Below are 13,152 nucleotides of genomic sequence, written 5' to 3'. Positions count from 1 at the left end.
TTGAAAAAGAGTTGAAGTAGAGTTTTTACCTCAAGTTTAAAATGTAAAGTTGCTGGAAAGAAGTAGTAAAATAAAAGTTGAGAGAGTTCTTGCAAGTGTGTGTGAAAATTGGAAGTAAAATTTGGAAAATGAATGTGTAAAAATGAGTTAGAAATGGTGCTTATTTATAGGCTTGAAAATTTGGTTTTTAGTGAAAATATCTAAGATAAGTTAAAATTTATTATGTCATGAATGACATATTATTCCAATTATTGAAGATTTCTATTGGTATATACCAATAGTAAATACTTCTAGAAGCTGTGTATAGTACCCTAGATATACGTATAGGATTATTGAGGAAACGGAACGAGAATTCAAATATAACTATCTTTTGTAAATATACTTATATTGTTTTATGTATAAAAGCCCTTTAAAAATGATTAAATACATTACTTATACGATATATGTATAAACATTATAAATCATCAGTATTTATGTCAAATAACGTTACGTATGGTTATTGTTTTGAAAACTTAAGTTAGTAGTTTCAAAATATACTTATGACTTTTTGTTATTAATACAAAATGAGATATTAAAACATCCTTAGATCATGTTAAATATGTATGTATAATTATCATATATTGTATAGTTCGTGATATCATCGGTCAAACTAGACGGTCAAACGTTGTGTAAAACTCTTTTCAAAAACATAAGTCTCAACAATTTGGATTGCTTATCATGTTGGTAAGGTTTAATTTATGTAAATATTAATCTCATAAGTATAGAAAGATCGGAAAAGTGCGGGTCGTTACAGTGTTGCTTTCCTAATACAAGGTTAGCAAGTGGGTAACACAAAACCACAAGTGTTGAGCTAAAATTTTCAAATATGAAAGCCACAAAACCCACAAAAATATTTTGCAACACCGGTGAAGGGTTATTCCGGAAAACTTGTCTAGGGTAAAAGCTAGATTGAATTTTCAAAAGATCAAATGTTTTCATAAAGATCCAATTTCCTAACGGATCTAAATTTTCATAGTCATGTGGGACTGTAAACCGCCTTTCAAATGTGCACTTTGCTTTGGAAACCGAAAGTAAATCGGCTATTTGATTGCAAGTGTCGTTGACCTAAACCCAAGGCAACTGTGGATGACACACCCACCTTTAACCATGGTTCTATTGTTACTATCATTGTTTATACCACCATATCAAAATCACTGATGTACAAAGTGTGATGAATAAAAAAGTGATTCATGTATGTTTTTATTTCAAGTTCTGTATTGCTTGAGGACAAGCAACGCTCAAGTGTGGGGATGTTTGATAAGGCTAAAAAGGAACATATATTTCATAGCAATATCCCTCATAAATAATAGGTTTTCATATGTAATTGTATTATATTTTCATTGTAATTGTTTAAATAAATAAGTGCGAAGACAAAAGGCGAAAACGAAGATTTGAAGACACAAACGTCCAAAAAGCTCAAATGTTCAAGATACAATTCAAAAGGTTCAATTTATTGATGAAAAACGTCTAAAAATGACAAGAGTACAAGTTACAAAACGGAAAGTACAAGATATTAAATTGTACGCAAGGACGTTCGAAAATCCGGAACCGGGACATGAGTCAACTATCAACGCCCGACGCAACGGACCAAAAATTACAAGTCAACTATGCACAAGAATATAATATAATATTTAAATAATTATATAAATTATTTATATATTATATATATTTAAAAATTATGTCGACAAGCTATGAGACAAATGATCCTGAGTTGGATTTTCAAACTCCACGACTCGCGGAGTTTGAAGGCTAAAAACTCCACGACTCGCGGAGCTGTCAGAAATCAAAACTCCTATAAAAGGTCACGAATTCTGCGAGTAAAAATAACATAATAATAATAATACTCCCTAGTATAATATAATATATATATATATATATATATATATATATATATATATATATATATATATATATATATATATATATATATATATATATATATATATATATATATATATATATAATATAGATTAGTGTTATATTAGATTAGTTCGGGTTATGTAAAGGTTATTTTACGGGTTTTAAAGTCGGAGCTCTGTCCGTGTAACACTACGCGATAAATAATCAATGTAAGCTATGTTCTCCTTTTTAAATTAATGTCTCGTACTTAAGTTATTATTATGCTTATTTAAGACGAAGTAATCATGATGTTGGGCTAAAAATATTAAAATTGGGTAATTGGACTTTGTACCATAATTGGGGTTTGGACAAAAGAACGACACTTGTGGAAATTAGACTATGGGCTATTAATGGGCTTTATATTTGTTTAACTAAATGATAGTTTGTTAATTTTAATATAAAGATTTACAATTGGATGTACCTATAAATAACCATATACACTCGATCGGACACGATGGGCGGGGTATTTATATGTACGAATAATCGTTCATTTAACCGGACATGAGAATGGATTAATAGTCTATGGAATTATTAAAACAGGGGTGAAATTATGTACAAGGACACTTGGCATAATTGATAACAAAGTATTAAAACCTTGGGTTACACGCAGTCGATATCCTGGTGCAATTATTAAACAAAGTATTAAAACCTTGTTACAGTTTAAGTCCCCAATTAGTTAGAATATTTGACTTCGGGTATAAGAATAAATTGACGAGGACACTCGCACTTTAAATTTATGACCAATGGACTGTTATGGACAAAAACCAGACGGACATATTAAATAATCCAGGACAAAGGACAATTAACCCATGGGCATAAAACTAAAATCAACACGTCAACCATCATGGTTACGGAAGTTTAAATAAGCATAATATATTTTATTTCATATTTCCTCGTACTTTTATTTATTGTCATTTTAATTATTGTCATTTATTTTATATTGTTAGTTAAATATCGTCATTTACTTTACGCTTCGCTTAAAATATAAAATCGACAAACCGGTCATTAAACGGTAAACCCCCTTTTATATATTATTATATATAATTATATATATTTTGTACAAATATAGTTGTTTAAAAATATAGTGTGCAATAATTCCGCTCCCTATGGAACGAACCGGACTTACTAAAAACTATACTACTCTACGATTAGGTACACTGCCTATAGTGTTGTAGCAAGGTTTAGGTATATCCCATTTGTAAATAAATAATTAAAACTTGTGTAATTTGTAACGTATTTTGTAGTAAAATATAGTACTATCACGTACCCCCACGCTACGACATCAGGTGGTATTCTAATTACATAGAATATCTATATATATATATATATAGAACAAAATATTTCATAGATTACGAAGGAATTTACGGAATATGTCAGGCAAAGTTTACTGTAACAGATACGCTAAGATATGAATTAGCAGATACGCTAAGATATGAATTTTGTCTATACACTATTCATGCAATCAATGCAGTAAGATGTGTCTAGACTAAGAATGATAAGCAAATGATTCTCTAAGAATGATAAGCAGGTAATTTTTGACACGAAATGATAAGCAAAACTTTTGACATGCAGACACGGTCGAAGTCCAGACTCACTAATGCATCCTAACGACTATCAGTTAGACACACTAATGCAGACCTGGTTTGCTAAGACCACCGCTCTGATACCAACTGAAAGGACCCGTTCATATACATTATAAATGATTCACAATAGTTGATTACATCGCGAGGTATTTGACCTCTATATGATACGTTTTACAAACATTGCATTCGTTTTTAAAAGACAAACTTTCTTTACATCAAAAATTGACGGCATGCATACCATTTCATATTACATCCAACTATAATTGACTTAATATTAATCTTGATGAACTCAACGACTCGAATGCAACGTCTTTCAAAGTAGGTCATGAATGACTCCAAGTAATATCCTTAAAATGAGCTAATGCACAGCGGAAGATTTCTTTAATACCTGAGAATAAACATGCTTTAAAGTGTCAACCAAAAGGTTGGTGAGTTCATTAGTTTATCATAATCAATCATTTCCGTAATAGTAATAGACCACAAGATTTCATATACATAAACGTTTTAATAAAAATATTCTAAGTGGTTGAGCACTTGGTAACCATACTTAACATTTAATCAACGTCGCATATTCCCTTTATTAGGAAATCTCACTACACTGTACCAAGTGTAGTCACTAAAAACGAAGTACTGTGCAACCGTTGAATACTGGTCGTCCAGTCCGGTTGGGGTTGTCAGGCCCGATAGATCTATCAACAGGATTCGCGTTTACAATACCTCATGTAAATGGTAGTTACCAAGCTATTAGGGAAAAATATGCAAAGTGGTACAACTCAACGTAGAATATGTTTTTAGTACTTGTGTCCATTTCGTAAAACAGTTATAAAACAGTGCATGTATTCTCAGCCCAAAAATATATATAAAAAGGGAGTAATGAAACTCACTTTTGCCTTGAAGGTATTTAACATGACTTGGTCTTCGATAGATATCACGAACCTAACCATATATATAATATATCAACATATTTTCTTTTCAAGTAATCCTCATATATATATATATATATATATATATATATATATATATATATATATATATATATATATACATATATACTTATAATACTTTTAATGTTTTCTTAGTCCGTAGTTAGCAGTCTGATGTTAGTGGTCCTCAATTAGTTGCTCAATAAAATAAATAAAGACCCTATCGTATTCGTATTGATCAGAATTAATCTCGACCCATGGTACCATGTTGTCAAATGACGTGTTGCGTACATAAATTACCGTGTTGTCAAATGACGTGTTGCATACAATCATGAGGTCTTATGATTAATCTTCTCGTGTTGTTTACAGGTGGTCCTGAAATATATAAAATCAAATCATAAGTAATTATATATATATAATATTATATTAATTAGAAAATATATGATTAATTTACTTTTTCTCCAAATATTTTCGTAGCTAAACTAGCTTCGGATACCCAATCTTGTTTTAGTCGTAGTTTCTTCATTACAACTCCGTTTTTGTTGGTTCAACTTGCCACTTCCTTGGATCGAGTCAAATTTTAAGAATATGAACTGAAAATACCTTAGTTTGTATTCAAAATCACAGGTTATAGGTCAAACTTTGATGAAACTTATGAAAGTGATCATTTTCCATCATAAAAACAACATTTAATGATCATTTTTCTAAAAATACTTACACTTTGAGTTAAACCATGAAATTTTTATGTGTTAACATATTCATAAGAGATATCATTTTTCCAGAACATGAACTTCCAATTCAAAGTTCAAGATGGTTTTTAATTATCCAACCCAAAACAGCCCCCGGTTGCACTCCGACGATGTAGATTCAGTTTTTAAGATGTTCTTTGTAAAACCAAGTTATATCTTGTTAAGTTAGCATATCATTATGATATATTACAGGTCTTGAAGTATTTTAAAAGTTAAGTTAGAAGGATCTATTTAGTTTGCAAACAAGTTTGAAATCATTCAAACTATGTTCTTGTTGTTGAAATTTTACAACATAAAATAAGATAGCTATATAAATATGAATCGAATAAAATTATGAACAAGGTTACTACCTCAAGTTACTTGGACAAAGTTACTGTAAGAGATAAGTAAAAATCTTGGAATCAAAGAGTGGTGGAGTTAGATCAAAAGGTTGGAAGTATACTTCTTCAAATGGGTGGTTATTTTGATATGTTCTTGAAAGAGTTTTCTTATGGTGTTTAAGGCTTGTAATTGAAGCTAAATGATGGGGAAAATGCTTGGAGATGATCAAGTATGAAGTTAGGAGTATTTTGAGAGAGAAATGAGGGTGTAGGTATAAGAAAATGGAGTGAAGAAATGGTGTTCATTCATAAAAACGTTTTTAGTTTATAAAGAAAAAAAAGGATTTCTAATTTTGTTTTCTTACTAATAATTCATGCTACTTGACAAATCCTAGTTACCTCATATCTAGGGCAGTAATAATGTTGATTAGGATGTTTATTTGATGTGTATATACCAATAGTAAATACGTATAGAAGCTGGGTATGATACGGGTACATATACCCTAGATATACGTATAGAAATCTTGAGGCAACGGAACGAGGATTCAAATATAGCTATCTTTTGTAAATATAATTATATTATTTTATGTATAAAAGCTATTTAAAAGTGATTAAATACATATCTATACGATACATGTATAAACATTATAAGTTTTAAGTCAAAGAACGTTACGTATAGTTATCGTTTTGAAAACTTAAGTTAGTAGTTTCAAAATATAATTATAACTCATTGTAATTAGTACATAATGAGATGTTAAACCATCCTTAAATCATGTTAAATATATATAAATACATATATATACACAAACATATAATTATCGTATGTTATATAGTTCGTGATATCATCGGTCATATTGGACGGTCAAACGTTGTGTAAAACTCTTTTCAAAAACACAAGTCTCAATAATTTGGATTGCTTATCATGTTGGTAAGGTTTAATTTATGTAAATATTAATCTCATAGGTATAAAATGATCGAAAAAATCCGGGTCGTTACAATCTTGAAGATTGAATTTTCACCTTAGTACATTACACATTCCAAATATTCAAGAATCGGGGTGTTCTAAGAATTGAACCCTTCAACCCATTTGAATAACTGAAAATAATATACACATAAGTTTTCAAATACTCTAAAGCTATCCTGACACTTTACAAGCCATGTGTCCATATCCTTTCTTGAATGTATCTAAAGCAAAAGTTCAAGCTTTGTTAAAGCGGCAAAACTTCACATTCACATAGGTACTTCATTTCAGTCATGCACCTGCTCATGCACTTTTTTAAATGAACTATTAAGAATCTAGACTTCAACCTCACCTTCAGCAGGTCCGAGTACATACTTTACCTTGGGATGATATAAACTTTATGTACTCTAAATTTCTAAGTATAAGCCTTCCACATTGAATTCAGCTTCTGATTTTCATCAGAAGGGAATTGGGTATCTTATAATTAGAAATTTATGTGGACTTTAAGCCCATCCCCATAGCAGAATTGTCAACCAAGTCTCTTGCCAATCCCTTCATCAAGTGATCAGCTAAATTCTGTTGTGACCTCACGAACACTATAGAAATCATCCCATTCATGATAAGTTCACGAATCATGCTATGTCTGACACCTAAGTGTCTAGACTTTCCATTGTACATCTGGCTATAAGCCTTTCCCAATGTCGCAGCCCTATCACAATGAATAGACATGAGTGCTATAGGTTTAGGACATAATGGTATCTCATGGATCAAGTTTCTAAGCCATTTTGCTTCTTTATCAGCAGCAGCTAAAGCAACAAACTCATATTCCATCGTTGAGTTGGTAATACATGTCTGCTTCTTAGAAGCCCATGAAATAGCACCTCCCCCAAGCAAGAACACCCAACCACTCGTTGAAGAATGATCTTCAATATTGGTTATCCAACTCGCATCAGAATATCCTTCTATTACCGAAGGAAACCCATTGTAAGATAAACTATAGTCCATAGTTTTCTTCAAGTACTTCAGTACCCGCCTAATTACTTGCCAGTGATGAGTACTAGGATTACTAGTATATCTACTCTGTTTTCCCACTGCAAAAGCAATATCCGACCTTGTACAAGTCATGACGTACATCAAATAGCCAATCACCTGAGAATACTCAAGTTGTGATACAGCTTCACCTTGATTAGGCATAAACTTCTCACTTGGATCCACAGGGGTACTCACAGGAGTACATTAAAAGCAATTGAACTTTTTCAACACCTTCTAAATATAATGAGATTGACAAATCGAAATTCCTTTGCTTTCACGTTTGATCCTAATGCCAAGGATAATGTCAGCCTCCCCCATATCTTTCATGGAGAATTTTGATGACAAAAATTCTTTTGTTAAATCAACCTGACTTTGGTCAGTCCCAAAGATTAACATGTCATCAAAATATAGACAAATTATAACTCCTTTACCAGAATCATCAAATTTACTATATACACATTTATCTGCTTGGTTTAATTTAAAACCACTAGATAAAACCACTTCATCAAACATCTGATGGCATTGCTTAGGTGCTTGTTTCAAACCATATAAGGACTTCACAAGTTTGCACACCTTGCCTTCATTTCCTGGCATGACAAAGCCCTGAGGTTAGTTCATATAAACCTCCTCATCCAAATCACCATTCAAGAATGCTGTCTTCACATCCATCTGGTGAATAATCAGATTGTGAATTGTAGCCAAAGCAATCAGCAGTCTAATGGTAGTGATACGTGCCACAGGAGCATAAGTATCAAAATAGTCAATTCCAGACTTTTGTCTAAAGCCTTGAATGACTAACCTTGCCTTGAACTTTTCAATAGTTCCATCCACCTTCATCTTCTTTTTGAAGATCCATTTGCAACCCAAAGGTTTGCAACCAGGAGGTAGATCAGCTAACACCCAGGTGTTATTGCCCATGATTGAATCCATCTCATCATTAATTGCCTCTTTCCAAAATGCAACATCCTGAGACCTCATTGCTTCATCATATGTTTTAGGATCATCATCAACATTGAAACAATACGAATATTGGGTAGAAACATCATCCCTGGAACCTTCAACTAAGTATAGTTGAAAATCTGGTCCAAATGATTTAGGTTTCCTTTCTCTTTTGCTTTTCCGAAGCTCAAGTGACTGATCAACAACCTTTTCAGAGACTTCATCATTACAATCCTTGTTGATTCCATTGTTACTTGGAATCATATTCTTTAGTCTATGTATAGATGAAAATCGATTTTCATCAAAGATTGCATCCCTTGAATCAATCACATAATTGATTGAGACAAACTCATTAGGCTCTATTACATAGAACCTATATGCCTTGGAATGTTCAACATATTCAACAAATATGCAATATATACCTCTTTCACCTAAACTTTTCTTCTTGGGATCAGGCAGTCTTACGACCGCCCTACAACCCCATACCCGAAGATAATTCAAGTTAGGTTTCCTTTTATTCCAAAGTTCATAAGGTGTAATCCTGTTTCTTTTGTTAGGAACTCTATTAAGCAAATAACAAGCTGTTAACATAGCTTCCCCCCAAAATCCTTCACTTAAACCCGAATAGGATAACATGGAATTAACCATTTCCTTGAGGACCCTATTCTTCCTTTCAGATATACCATTTTGTTGTGGAGTATAAGGAGCTGTGGTCTCATGGATAATACCAACGGATTGAAAATACGATTGGTCAATATATTCACCTCCCCTATCCGTTCTAAGTCTTTTAATCAAAGCCTTTTGTTGTAATTCTACTTCAGTTTTAAATATTTTAAATTTATCTAATGCTTCATCCTTTTTATGTAACAAATAAACATAGCAAAACCTATAAGCATCATCAATAAAAGTCACAAAATATTTCTTGTTCCCTAAAGTAGGAGTAGCATGCAAATAACATAAATCACTATGTATTAATTCCAAAATTTCAGTATCACGATGTACATTTTGAAATGGTTTCTTAGTGATCTTTGTTAACATACACGTTTTACACTTTTCATTGTTCATGTCAAAGGTCGGTATTAATCCATCTTTAGGCATATCTTACATTCTTTTAAAATGTACATGTCCTAGTCTAGCATACCAAAGTGTAGAATTATTTATGCTAGAAGTAGATATAAAAGCAAATTTAACATTCAAGTGATTAATGTTAAGTCTAAACATTCTATTGCATAAATAACCAAAACCAACAAACATACCATGTTTTGACAAACCAAACTTATCAGATTCAGTCACTTGTTTATAACCACAACAATTTAACACACTACTGGAAACTAAATTTTTCTTTATTTGTGGTACATGCAAAACATCAAACAAACAAACAGTTTTTCCAGAACTAAAACACAAATCCACACTTCCACGTCCATGAACAGAGGTTGTTGACTCATTTCCCATATGAAGAATTGATCTATCAGTCACGGACTCGTAAGTCTTGAACCAAAATATATCCTTGCATACGTGGGTGGTAGCTCCCGAGTCAGCCCACCACGCGACATCATCATCCTGCACAAAATAAGCCTCAGATATATATGAAACATAATAATTCTTATTTGAATTATTAAATATATTCTGACATTTTGAGTTGTGGTTGTTTAAACCATTTCCCGAACCCCTTGTGCTAGATCCTTTGGCATTATTATTATCAAAAATAACCTTGCAATCCCTTTTCATGTGTCTAGTTTTACCACACTTTCAACAAGTCAATTTAGACTTCTTATTCGGATTAGCCTTGTTATAACCTTGATGTTTATGTTTGCCCTTTTTTCATTATTACCAGTGAACTTTTTATGTTCCACCATATTGACAACAGACGTACCAGCAACTTCGTTGCTCTTTGACTTGTCATTATCCTGCAACCTGAGGAATTCCTCAATATGCAGATGACTACCTAACTCAACAAGAGTTAACTCCTCTTTCTTATGTTTCAAAGAATGTTTAAATTCTTTCCAAGATGGAGGTAGTTTATCAATTATGCTTGAGACTTTAATAGACTCATCTATATTCATTTTATGTTGTGTGAATTGACCAAGTATACGAATGAGCTCATTGTATTGTTCCAAGACCGGTCTAGAATCGACCATCTTGTAATTATTAAAATTACTCACAAAGAACTTTTTACTAGAAGCATCCTCAGACATATACTTGGTTTCTAAACAGTCCTATAGTTCTTTAGGAGATTCAACATTTTGGTAAATATCAAAAAGGGAATCAGCCATACCATTGAGGATTAAACCTCTAGCGATGTAGTCATCGTTCTCCCACTTGCACCTTTCCGAATTTGTTCAACAGTGGCATCATCACCATGATTTTCAGGAATTGGTGTGCTGAGTACGTACACCACACTCATGCTGCTCAGAAAGAAGTGCATCTTCTTTTGTCATCTCCTAAAATCAATTCCCTCAAACTTATCAAGTTTGGAGAAATTCGCCGTCATGTGTTTCATCGTAGCCGCCATCAATTATAACAGATAATTACTTTCGATTGTTGGAGGTTTTATTGAAATTTTCGTGTAGGGTAAAATAATCGATAGCCGGATAAATCACTGAATCGTGGTATCACTTTCCGAAAGTAATTATTCGACCCTTATTGCCTGGGTTATACGAATATCAATTTGGGATAAGACAGAGATTAGTTCTTGTTATTGGCAGTAAACAAGAACTCTTTTACATAAGAGTATTAAGGTGTTTGTGTGTATTTATTCTCATGAATGATAGTCCATATTTATAGGCACCCAAAAACAAGTATTATTCCACGATGGAGATGTTCACCTACTCCGCGATAGAGATGTTTCACTAACTCCGCGATAGAGATGTTTCACTAACTCCACGATGGAGATGTTTCACCTACTCCACGATGGAGATGTTTCACCAACTTTTTAACGGCAAAAGTGGGTGCAGGAATAATACTTCCGTAATCACTCAAATTTGTGATGATGGAAAACCACTTTCGGGTCCGGGTAATCTATCACTTAATGGGTGTACACTCCGTACCTCCTAACCCATTTACAAATGTAGATTAAATCCCTCAATTACACTAAATTTCCAACAATGTAAGTACAATAAGTATACGTAAACATGTTGGTAAAAAGCATGTAGGTATAATATGCAGTATAAAATAGATGGTATACTATATAAGCATAGACAAATAAGTATACTATGTTAGCATAAAAAACATGTGGTATGTAAGTACGTATAATTTAATTGCTATATAATGTAATACAAACATGTAACCATATAGTGCAATAAAGCATGTGAATATGCTACAATAAGTATAGATATATTATATATCCATAAAACATGTACAACCAATACGTAAAGTCCCACGAAGACATATATGAAGTGCACACAAGAAGTAGGCAGGAAAAATAATATAAATATATAAAATAAATAAACAATATGTAGAACCTAGTTATCTATTCTAATCCTACTCCTCCACAAATTCCTACCAGAGGTCATGTCCTCAGTCAATAAGAGCTCCTTCATGTCAAGCTTCAATCTATCCTCCAACCTACGTCTGGGTCTACCCCTTCTCCTTACGCCCCCAACAACGAGGGTCTCGACTCTCCTAGCCGAGGCTAAAAGTGGATGCCTCAAAACATGTCCAAACCATCTAAGTCGTCCTTCCCTCAGCTTGTTGGTTATGTTCCCAACTTCCAAGTTCTCCCTAAAAACTCCATTTGGTATCATATCTAATATTGTCTTACCACACGTCCACCTAAGCATCCTCATTTCTGCCACCTCCATCCTTCTCTCCTGGGCTATCGTCATTGGTCAACACTCTGATCCGTACAACATGGCCGGTCTGATTGCCACCTTGAAGAATTTCCCTTTCAATTTAAGGGGTACCTTCTTGTCGCACAACACCCCTTTCAAGTTAAACTGTAATATTTAAAAAATTAAAATTCTAAAATTTATAATCCGTACAAAATTCTGAAACTTAAACTGTTTATAAAAACTTAAAACTATAACAATTGGTTGGAGTCCTTCTAATTAAAAAGGGAACTCTACAAAAATGGGCATATGACCAAGGCGATTCTATGTAGTGTGTGGTGGGGTCCTATGACCTCACTACTTTAAAAAAATTTTATACAATGTATACATCAAATTGTATAGGACACCACTAAATTTAACAATGTGACCCTATATATTTTTAAAGTTTATAAGTTTTTGGAGGTAAATAACCACTAAAGTACTTTTTAAATATAATTATCATTGGGAAAAAAACTGGAACCCCGTTGAATTTTCATCCTAAAGTCGCCACTGCGTATGCCACTTTATACAAGGAGCACACGGTATTCTTTAATAAAAGGCGAAAGAATAGTTCGCTATGTGGTAATTACATGGCTGCATGTTTTATTAAGATTGCAGAATGGTTTATTATATACAGGCTTACCTGTCTATCTGCTTCTACTAACCAGCCAATGTGGGACAAACCAAGCACCCTTCTACATTTCTCAATAGTTCTGTTAGTTTTTGTTGTATTTGGTTGTTTTTCTTGTACATCTTATATTATTAATTAGATCCATTTTTAATCATGTTGATTACTAGATGATATCTGATCGCTATGTGATCATTGCATGGCTGCGTGTTTTATTTAACACACCTATATTTTTTTTTTTTTAATTTATGGTTGTGACTAAGGACTGCAACT

General features: G+C 32.8%; 1 non-coding gene across 1 annotated transcript; it reads right to left on the bottom strand.

Annotated features, from left to right (window-relative positions):
• Positions 1–12,727: 12,727 nt before the first annotated feature.
• LOC139895485 (U5 spliceosomal RNA) lies at positions 12,728–12,847 on the bottom strand. Its single transcript, XR_011775925.1, has one exon. It is a non-coding gene; the product is annotated as a U5 spliceosomal RNA (small nuclear RNA).
• Positions 12,848–13,152: the final 305 nt, after the last annotated feature.

Source organism: Rutidosis leptorrhynchoides, chromosome 2, assembly GCF_046630445.1.
Source record: "Rutidosis leptorrhynchoides isolate AG116_Rl617_1_P2 chromosome 2, CSIRO_AGI_Rlap_v1, whole genome shotgun sequence".
Taxonomy (NCBI): domain Eukaryota; kingdom Viridiplantae; phylum Streptophyta; class Magnoliopsida; order Asterales; family Asteraceae; genus Rutidosis; species Rutidosis leptorrhynchoides.
This window is presented reverse-complemented; position numbering and strand designations above follow the sequence as displayed.